Source organism: Rhipicephalus sanguineus, chromosome 10, assembly GCF_013339695.2.
Source record: "Rhipicephalus sanguineus isolate Rsan-2018 chromosome 10, BIME_Rsan_1.4, whole genome shotgun sequence".
In the NCBI taxonomy this organism is placed as follows: domain Eukaryota; kingdom Metazoa; phylum Arthropoda; class Arachnida; order Ixodida; family Ixodidae; genus Rhipicephalus; species Rhipicephalus sanguineus.
In genome coordinates this window covers 75112468-75123560 of record NC_051185.1, presented here as the reverse complement: position 1 = coordinate 75123560, position 11093 = coordinate 75112468, and positions in this window count along the sequence as shown.

The window sequence follows — 11093 nt, the reverse complement described above, 5'->3', positions numbered from 1 at the left end:
GACCTACGACCCCCTGACGCCGTGACCCCGCCCCCTTTCGCGGGGCCACTTCGACCCCGTACTCCCCCGCAGGGTGGGCCTAGAATTGGAGGGGGGGCACGAGCGTATCGCGCGCGTGTCCGTACACAGGAAAAACACACGACGCCCTGCTCGACTTGAGGCACGCTTTCTGGCCTCATATATATATATATATATATATATGTGTGTGTGTGTGTGTGTGTGTGTGTGTGTGTGTGTGTGTGTGTGTGTGTGTGTGTGTGTGTGTGTGTGTGTGTGTACATTCATTCTCATCCTCTCTATGGGCGTGCTTCCATGGTCTTGAGTTATTCTTGCGTCAGTTCGTTTTTCTGTTAGGAATTTTCACCTAATCCATAGCGTCGCCCGTACGTGCATGCGTGTTTCTTGAGAGCCAGGTGTGTGTGTGTGTGTGTTTTTTTGTATTATACCGGTGACCACGTAATGCCGAAATTCTAGAAAGAACGTACCACAGCAGATACGAGCTCCTCCCAGCGGTGTCAGACGTGCGCATTCCGTAGTGTACGTGGGTGTAACGGTATTTGACGCGGCCTTACAGCTCTTGCTCTCTCTCCCTCTCTCTCTCACCTTCTCTTCGTGTGATGGCCACGCGTTTACGTCGGGCGGCTGCGGACGCCCCGAACGTGCGCATCCTGTATTATGTGCAGGAGCGGCTTGCACCGACGGAAGAAGCGGCAACGCTGCGTTGCTGCTTACACGAGTGGATTCGTGCGTCACACACGGACACACCGGATGCCAGGCTCCGAAAGGGCGTGCCTGTGTTTGTGCAACACGAGCATGCGGCGCCGCAGAAAAGTGACGCGCCGCACACACCTTTTCTGGGAGGGGGGAGGGGAGGGGGTGATTACAAAATATTGCGAAAATGTAGAGTAAGCTGCATCGCTGCCTGCGTCTTCTGACGGACAGCGCCCGTCCTCGTCGCCTCGCATCGACCTTATCTGATGATTGCGTTGCAGTATTTTGACATATATATGCACCAACGCGCCCAACTCGCGACTTGCTCGTTGGATCACTTCAACTGCTCGCGCATCGGAATGCGGGGGGAGCCCCAAGGTGTCACTTCTGCAGTCGGGGTGGAAGTGCCGAGTGATTTTATATCATCACGAAAACATTTCGCTCGCACAAACGAGATATTTTCGTCACCCTTTATCGTCACTCGGTTGCTTCTATGGAGCCTGCAGAAGTGACATGTTGCGCTTCGTCGCACGTGCGTTCTGGTGCGCACGCGGTTGAAGCGATCCAACAATCAGGCTGGCAGGTGTGCTACTGGACAAAACAGGCGTTACATGGGTACATTTGCCCGATTGTCAAGTTTCTTGTCCTCTTAGCACTTTTTTGTATTTTCTCCGCTTCGTCAGTCGGTAAGCAGGCGCACATCTGTGCCACCGGTTGCTAGGCAATGCACGGTGAAGCCATCGCAGTGCGAAAATTAGTGTTCGTGTTGGACGGATTACGGCCGGCTTAAACAGTTCGGCTGTTAGAAAGCTATTTCAATCGGAGGTGAACGCCTCACCGTGTTCAGGATACGTAGTACAGCGCCTTGCCGCTCGCACTGCGATCACTGATGTAGGAGCCGCACTATGACGTGCTTGAAATCCAGGCACAGCGCAGGGAAGCGTTCGGCAACTCACACAAAACACCAAATGCACCGGCACTGAAGCGGCCGCACTTATCAAACTACGGCACTCAAACTGGCAATAGCGCTGTCACGCGACCACTCGATAAACGGAAGGTGGCGCTGCAATTGGCGAGACTCCACCAGAGCAAGAACACCAGAAAGACATGACAGGTGCCAGGCGAAAGAACCGACATGTATTTATATATGGAGACGAGAGTGCCTCCAGGATGAAACACGCGGTCCTTCGCACGGTAAACTGGAACAAGCAAGTTCACTACCGGGTGCGTGATGGTGCCTCTATCCAAGAGATCAGTGCTCAAGTGGATTCTGCGACAGATATATGGGGCATACCTGAAGCCATGGTAGTCCTACACGCAGGTCTCATCAACCTGCAGAAAGGTGAGGCGCCAGAGGAGGTAGCCCAAACCTTAAAAAACAGCATACTGACCTGGAAAACGAGAGGAAGTGGCCATTTCTTTGTCATATACGGGATGCCAGAAACTCTACCAGGACAAGCAAGTGAGGACGCACGGCGTAAAGAATGGAACCAATGCCTTAGCAGGATATGTGCTGAACTGGGAACAAGAGTAGAGCTGGTGATACCAGGGGGAAGGAGACACGTAGTGGATCTATATCAACAACCATATAGACCACAGGAAGCTGGTAGTCGTCTAGGCCGCAGACTCTGCTCTTTTTTAGGGCAACGAGCAGCGGCCTCGAGCGGGACATGGCTGACAGGCAAACCTACTACGCCGATAATGGCAGCCCTAGGGAAGGCGCTCCTTCAGATGGCAAGGAAACAGCAACCTCCCAGGCTCAAAGTACACCCACAAGACCTAAAGCAGTAAGAGTGCATACGGAACGCAGACGCCGACGTCGCACGAGAGTTACTTCCACAAATATAGGCTTCCTAAACATGCATGGAGCAAGAAAGCCAAGCAAGTGGGATGAGCTATACGGAGTGCTGGATTCTGAGGCCATAGAGCTCTACGCAGTTGCAGAGACGCATCTTCGCGAACTGGAGGAGCCACGGGTTAATCCACTGTGGCAATGGGCCGGCAACAACCGCGAAGGGGAAGCACGCAAAGGTGGCGGCATAGGATTTCTATGGCGGAGTGGGCAAGTGTGGGAAAAACTAAAATGCCAGTGCAGCGAACACATGTGGATCCGTGGAGCGATCTCGGGGACTCCTACAATCGCGTGTGTACTCTATCTTACGGTCACGAATGGACAACACGACGGCAACGTTCGAGTTATGCAGTGCATCAGTGAGGACATCCAGCGTTGGGGGACGGATAGTGAAGTGCTGATTCTGGGAGACTTCAATGGACACATCCAAGAAATTGATGGCTTCCTAGACTTCAATGGGGACCTCATGCAGCAATGTACAAGGAGGCACAACCTAGAAGTAGCAAACCTTCGGCCAGATTGCGAAGGAGAATTTACATGGTGTGCCAGAAACAGTCGTACCTGTATCGACTATGTGCTTGTCTCATCGCGACTGGCGTGTCAAGTCAAGCACATCAGCATTGATGAGGAGGGAGACTTCAGCATTGGGAGCGACCACAACAGGATCAGGCTAACTATCTGCTCATCCACATGGTGCAAAAAAGAGCGAGAACACCGGAAGCCTGGGCAACGATTCCTACCTGAGGCGGCCTATGAAGACATTGCTAAGGAGTTCGACAGCAACCTGCAGACCTCCAAACCCCTTAAGTATGAAGAGTACGTGGAGGAACTGCAGCGCTTAATGCGGCAATACGAAGTTCGCACTAACTCCCGTGGAGGGGTGCGGCGAAAAGGATGGTGGGATGAAGAGGTGCGGAAAGCCTTGGATGAGCGAAAAGCGGCGAACCGCCTGCACAGGAAAGCTGTGAAAACCCTTTCCGCAAGTGATGCTCTCCAAGCATGGCAGGAATACCTGACCTGCAAACAGGCTATGCAAACAATTGTCCAGAGCAAAATCGCCGAGCACAATAGCCGTCAACTCCAGTCTTTCACAGCGGACGGTCGCAACGGGGCCAGGAAGTTTTGGACCTACGTGTCATCTCTAGATGGCAAAGCCAAGGTACCTCAAATCCGGCACGAGGATACGGGACAACCAGTATCTGACATGGGCAGGCACTTAGCGGATCACATGCGTAAACTGTACGATGTCGGCAGCGGCGAACAGGAGATTGACTCAGTCGAATACCACCCCATAAATGAATACCGCCTGAGCAATAACGTGAAATGGGAAGTGACCCGTCCAGCTCTAGACCGAGCGATTGCACGTATAGGAGCACACACCGCCCGAGGGCTTGATGGCATACCTGCGGGGCTGATCAAATGCTTCGGGGACGAGGCAAGGCAGAAATTGGCGGACATCTTCTCGGGCATTATGACAGGAGAACCGATACCAGAGGATTGGCTCTGTGGCCGAGTAATCCTGGTGCCGAAGAGAGGAGGGGATGCAGGGCTGTTGCGTGAATACAGACCGCTCACAGTTACAAGTGTGCTATACCGAACTTTCGCACAAATCTTAAAGACATGGATGAGCGGCTGGGCAGAACACGACGAAAAGTTGACTGAGCTACAGAATGGTTTCCGGAGCAGACGGCGCCTCGAGGACAATGTATTTGTGCTCACACAGGCTATCGAGATAGCACGCAAGGAGAATAGAGGGCTATACACTTGTTTTCTCGACGTCGCCAAGGCCTATGATAGCGTACCGCATGACCCGCTGTTTCACTGTATGACACAAATTGGCATGCCGAAGACATGGGTCAGTCTACTGCGCCGACTATACACGAACAATACGGTGGTTACGTGCTTTGCCGAAGCTCAAGCTGAACCAGGGAAGGTTATGCGAGGTCTCAAACAGGGATGCCCATTGTCGCCGCTGCTGTATATGCTGTATACAGCCAGCCTGGAGAGGATGCTGCTGGAGGATGGAGGTGGATTCTCGCTAGCTCACTCCTATGGCGGAACACCCGTGCCCTGGAGACTGCCGGGCTTGGTATATGCCGATGATATTGTTCTAATGGCTGACAATGTGGGAGACCTGCAGCATCTTGTCACACTATCGGCAAATCACCTGAGCAAACTCGGATTGCGCTTCAACGCCAAGAAATCAGCGGTGCTGGTGTTTGCAGGCACGGACACATCGGCGGTGGTGTCGCTGCCGGAGGATGGGCAGATTCCGTGGAGAGATGAGTACAGGTACCTCGGTGTACAACTGAGCACATCGAGCCATGTCCTAGACATACACGAGGAAAACATCCGTCAGACATCACGCAAAGCGGCGAACGTGTTGCGCAGGCGAAGTCTCTGGGGCTGCAACCGCTTCCTGCTGGTCCGAGAAATGTGGAAGTGTGTGCACGTCCCATGCCTCTCGTTTGCCAATGCTGTGCTGACCTTCCAGTCAGGAACTAGACAGTGGCTGGAGCGAGGGCAGCGAGAGGTTGGTCGACTGGCGTTGGGCTGCCACGGGCGAGTTGCCATAGAGGCCATTCAAGGAGACGTGGGATGGTCGTCGTATGAGGCTAGAGAAGCCAGGAGCAAGATCGCCTACGAGGGCCGCCTGCGTCTCATGAACGACCGCAGGTGGGCACGGCGCTTGTTCCGCTACACAGACTTGACCGGAACGAGGACTGAATGGGCTGCGAGGTTGCACACCCTCCGCCGAAAGTTCGGGTTCTTCGCAAAGCCCGTGACGGCAACCAGGGAGTGCCAATGGGCTCGGGCCGTTCAAGAACAAGTACGGGAAGAAGAAAACGAAAAGTGGCGGAAGGCGATGTGTTCCAAGACAACATTGACGGAGTACCGCAAGCACAAAAGTGTTATAGAAAAGGAACGCATCTACGACACAAATGGGGGTAGCGGCCTTTTGTTTGAAGCGCGGGCTGGGGCACTGCGAACACTTGTGTACCGCCGTCGATTCGACGAAGCTACCGACGACACGAGGGCTTTATGCCGGGTGTGCGAGCAGGAAGAGGAAACCATCCCCCACCTTGTGCTACGCTGTACGTCTCTGTGCCCCCGCCAGCGAGAGGGCACTACTCTGCCCGAGGCACTGGGGTTTGCGCGCACGAATGACACGGTGCTGCACGCAGGCGATGAAACGGCTGGTGCAGTGAACTATGCAGCAGTTCGCACCACCAAAGCAAGGCTGGTGCGGTGGTGGCGAGCGACGCAGCGGCAGTGAATTAGCCGTACAGACTTATTTACGATGCTGTGAGTGTGTGTGGTTTTTTTTTTCTTCTTTTTTTTTTCGCTGGCTAGGGCAAATTAATCTTGCCCGCCCGATACAAAGGGAATAGCCCCAAGTCATCATCATCATCATCATCATCATCTTAAGGAAGGAACGCCGCTACGCGCATGCAACACGTGCGCAGGGTTCTTCGTTAGGGGCATTCAAGTTTCACCGTCGTCTCCCCACCCTTACCTGCCCTGGACCAACAAGCTTTTCAATGGATACAACAATGAAAATGAAGCCATTCCGTGCTTCAGTCACCTGCTTCCTCTATCCCCGGAAAGCCGGGCTAAAGCATAGAAGTAAACCTTTCTTGGAATGCAAGAACGTGGGTACTTGGGCGCCATTATTGTCAAAAACCTGCATGGCCATAACCGTTTACATTAAAGAAACAGGCGATAGGTTCAACTGAATAAAAGTGTGGTGCTGACTTGGTGCTCCCCCTTTGGACGATCAGGGTGCCCTCCACCCCCCTCTGCCCCTCCTGTGCACTCGCCTATGCGTGTGATGGGCCTCTGTTCAGCTAATGTTCCACGTAATTGCGTTCGATAAATGTTTCAGGCACAACTCTGACCACATGCAGTAACTGCACGAATGAAAAGCCGATAGCTCACGCTTTCAACATAATAAATACGTGATGTTAATTGTAATGGAAGTAATCTCTAAAAACTATGGGTCAATATTTATTGCGCTTGACGTAGGAAAAGCTTCATAACCTTTGTTAAATTCGTTATGAGTAATCGCTGAACACGGAATGTCGTGAGAGCTAACGTTTCGGCCAGAGAACTTGCTTCGTCACGGCAGTGACTGCTTTCCTTAGCAGAATATTGACGTACGCATTACTTACTCCCTTCAAACCTCTAAGGTGGAGAAAACAGCAGCAAGTCCGCGCGCAATAAAGCAATAGGTAAGAAAGAAAGGAGAGTGATGGCTAATGGAGAAGGAAGGTTGGCGTGTCAGTGTTGGATACAGTAAATATCATTTGTGGCTTTGCAGTGTTGGCGGTAACACATTATAAGTAACGTCATTCCCGATAACGCGTTACTTTATTCGGTAACTTAGTAACGTACTCGTTAACATTCCGCAACTGTAACGGGTAACGTACTTACGTTAACATGTTTCAGTAACGTCAGGGGTCACGTTACTGGTTACTTTTTATTCCAATTATTGGGGGAGTTTTACACAAAACTTCGTCTCGCAGGCGCCACATTACCAGAGCTGTCCTTTTGTCGCAGCGGCGGACTGCTATCGGCCTGCCAGGCGCTGACAATAGGAGTATCATATAATGCATCAGTCGACCACCTATTTACTGTAGGTGCGGACGTATTCACCCAGGCGCGAAGCAAGCTGTCCGACGACAGTTTTTAAATTGATCTGTTTACTTACGTTGTACCAGTTGTAGTTGCCAGAAAGTTGTCCCTGCAATAGTATAGCACTGGTTATCAGTCTTGTTTTGAAAATAAAACTAGCTTCCATTTCTCTGCAACTGCGGGCGCAAGTTTCTGGTTGCATGCCTGCGCGAGTGAGGCTGACCTTGAAAAGCTTTCGCATGAGCCCTCGCAATTTTTGCGGCAATTATACAAGTTAAGGGGCAAAAACATTTATGTTGCACACCTTTTTTCCGAAACTATGCAATTTAAGCATTTGTTTATTGCAACAGGATCTCCGCATATGTTTTTTTAGTAGAAGTTCGTCGTCAGAATTACTGTAAGTTTGTCGAGAAATCAGTGATGTTTTCTTTCTGGACAGCGTTAATGATAAAATCTCATTTTCTATTTGACCTCACTTTGAGAAATGGTTTTTCCACATGCCACTAAGTCATAAGCCATGACATGCAACTCTAGAGTTAAATTTAGGCCACTGTAATATGGCTAAAGTTCGGCACATTTGTGCAAAATATTCTCGTAATATCGTATTTCAGCTAAAATTATTGTTTTGTCTAGAAGTTTTATGTGAGATATAAATATGAGCTTTAATAAATTGTTATTGTGGGTTCCCACTGTGAAATCACACTGTACAAAATATCTGAAGATGGAGTGATGGCAGGAATAGCGTGCGTTACTTATTTTTTTCGATAACGGTAACGTTGTTCTTTTTTTTTCTGAACGTATAACGAGTTAGGTATTTAGTTATATTTTCCCGGTAACGCCTACAACAATGTATTTGTAGTAGTGGATTCTTTTGCATTGAACAACATGTGAACTTTTAGGGACTACATCGCTATTTTAACACGACAGCATTCAAGAGCTCGTTTCGCTGAAATTCCGGCGTCGGCTTCGTCGGTGGCGATCGAAAAATCGGCGTTGTCCGTGAGCAAATAAATAAATAATAAATTTCTTCGGTTTGAGGGGGAATCGAAACCAGGCCTTCTGTGTGGTAAGCAGGTAATCTACCACCAAGCAACGCTAGTGGTAGAAGCTGTTCTGAAAAAAAAAACCTATACGATTGCCATGTAATGAGAGGAGTCTCCTTAACGCGTGCAATTTTGCGTGGCAGAAGCGTACAATCGCGCAAGGCGTCAAAACATGTGAATTGTGCGACGAGTAGGTGGTTTAAAGGCCCACCCATTGCAATGCGCTCAGGCGCAATTAATCATCATTATCAACAACAGCATCAACAAAGTGTGCTGCTGCTCAGGTGCGCGTGTTGCCTTGCGGACGCGTAGTGGGTATTTCGCCAATTCGCAGGAGGAAGAATTATGGCGTAGTGGGCACTTCGCAAGTGTACTCTCAGTAGGCATTATAGGATAGTCTGAATCGGCCAATGTTACGCGCACAGACGTTTCTTTCCTTGTGGCATGGCCGAGGTGTCCACTGAGAAGCGAAGCGAGGCTAGCGATTGAGAAGGCGATGTCAACGGGGTCCAGTTACGCTATCGCGTTCAACTCTTGAAGGCGAAGCTCCAAGCGTCCTCCATGTTTCTCTTTTCTCTGTGAGCTGGCCTATACTATCACGCGTTTAACACGCATACAACTATAAAAGCCACAAACATTATTTCTAGTGGGGTGTCCCTCATTTGCCAGTGGATACCTTCGCATGTGGGTATTGCTGGGAATGAAGAGGCCGATCACGTTGCTTCAAGTTGTGCCCACAACGAGTGCGACTGCCAAGAAATTTCATGCCTGTTAGACAACGCTCGTCTGTTGATCCGCCGACATCTTTTAAAGCAGCACCCTGACCAACGTGTAGCAAGCCGCGGGTTGTTCCCTACCCGTATTCGGGATCGTGGATTGCCTCGTTGTGACAGAGCCCTCTTATATAAGCTAAGAGTTGGCTCTGTATTAGTGCGTGAGCGCTTATACCGACAAGGTCGTGTAGACAGTCCATCATGTACGTCGTGTGACTCCTGTGAGACACTGGAACACATAATTTTTTAGTGTCCCGCATTTGTTATGCAGCGAGCACTGCTCATCAAGGAATATGGGTGCTCGGCGTGACCAGGCCCATCGGGCCCTACTTACTTTCTTAAAAAATATCGATTTCGCCTCGCGCGTATAGACATTTTTCCTTTGTGACCACTTATTCGTGTTTACGTCTGTGTTATTTGTTTTCTTTTTCTTACCTATTTTCTTTCCTTTTTCTTTCCCCCCTATCTTCCTTTCCCCAATGTTTCCCCTTTCCCAAATGAGCAGGCAGGCGTTGTGCCCCTTTAGGTGGCAGTTGTCAGCCTGTTCCCTCCCTATTTCATCTGTGTCTTCGTGTTTTCTATGTATTCAAACCAAATAAATAAATAAATAAATAAATAAATAAATAAATAAATAAATAAATAAATAAATAAATAAATAAATAAATAAATAAATAAATAAAAGCCGAGGCCTCACGCTCAGCATTTCTATGAATGAAATGAGTTACAATGTCCCTCAGTGCGCGTTTCGAGAGAGCTGCGACCCGTGACCACGTTGCAGGAATAACGCACACTTCGTGTAGATTGCTTCCTCGAAACTATAAACGTTAGGTAGGGTTCATTCTGAGCGTTGAAAACGGCGCACCTGAACCGTGGCCGTATATTTGTGCGCACCACACTGCCTATACCGCTGGCACGAGCCGTGGGAGGCGAGGACGTCCCCGAAACAAAGCGCATCCGTGCTGCTTCCACGGCGAGAGGATCTCTGCATGGTGAATCTCGGCCATTGTGTTTCGCTCGTAGTCACGTGACATCGACGGCAGGCCAGGCAGGCGGCCCTTTCCCCCTTGGAGTTATTTAGGCGACACGTGCGCAATGCGTAGCGTAACCGCAGAGTCCAGTGCAAGTCATTCTCGGTGCGTGTATACATTATGTGGCGGAGTTCGCGGGAAGCCGCGGCAACATTTATGGCAAGTTCGCAACCGCCGCTAGACCATAGAGTCATAATTTGTTGATCCTTCTGTTTGCCTACAACTACACAAGAGCGTTCTGGAGAGCATTTTCAGGTGGAGTTCCTGAGAGAGAGAGAGAGAAAACGGCAAAATGAGTTGGATGTAACGGACGCTCTTGGCAGGAGGCGTCGAAAATGTGTCGCCAAGCGTGTTTTGAACAATAAACGCTGGCACTTTCGCTGTCTCGGTGGTGGACCATTGGATCGGCAGGAAGAGTGCGCGTATAAGCTACGCAGCCTACATTGTGTCCCATTTTAGTGTGCCGAGGACATAGGGAGCATGCAGCGCATGTCCACAGGATGTAAAGTAAGGGTGTGTGAAAAGTGAATCTTAAAACTGAACCGAATACGAATCAAATAGCAATGACACGAATCGAGTATAGCTCGATGAGTTTTTGCATAATAAGGGAACCATATTCGAAGCAGCCTTAGAATAGCAGTGCATTTATTTGCCAAACAGCCCAAGAATCCCCCAACATTTCATTTGAAAGGAATGATCATTAGCTTTAACCAAAGAACATTATTATTGCTTTAATCGACAAAACAATGCCACAGTTTCGTACACTGAAGCAAGATTGCATACAGCGGCAATTAGAACCTTAGAAATATTTTGTAACTGCAGATTGAATCACAGGAGTTACTGTAGCGTTCAATTTGGCACTTTGTCAACAGCTTATAAACAAAGTGATATATAAATATTAAACTATATTCAAGAGTCGACATCATGAATTAATGATGAAGATAGTGGATTGATGTCTGTCTCTTCGGCGACATTGGTGTTTTTAAGCCAGAACGATTCATCCTGTAATCAATATAGCGTCGATGGTCCGGTAAACCCTTGCACTCTTAAA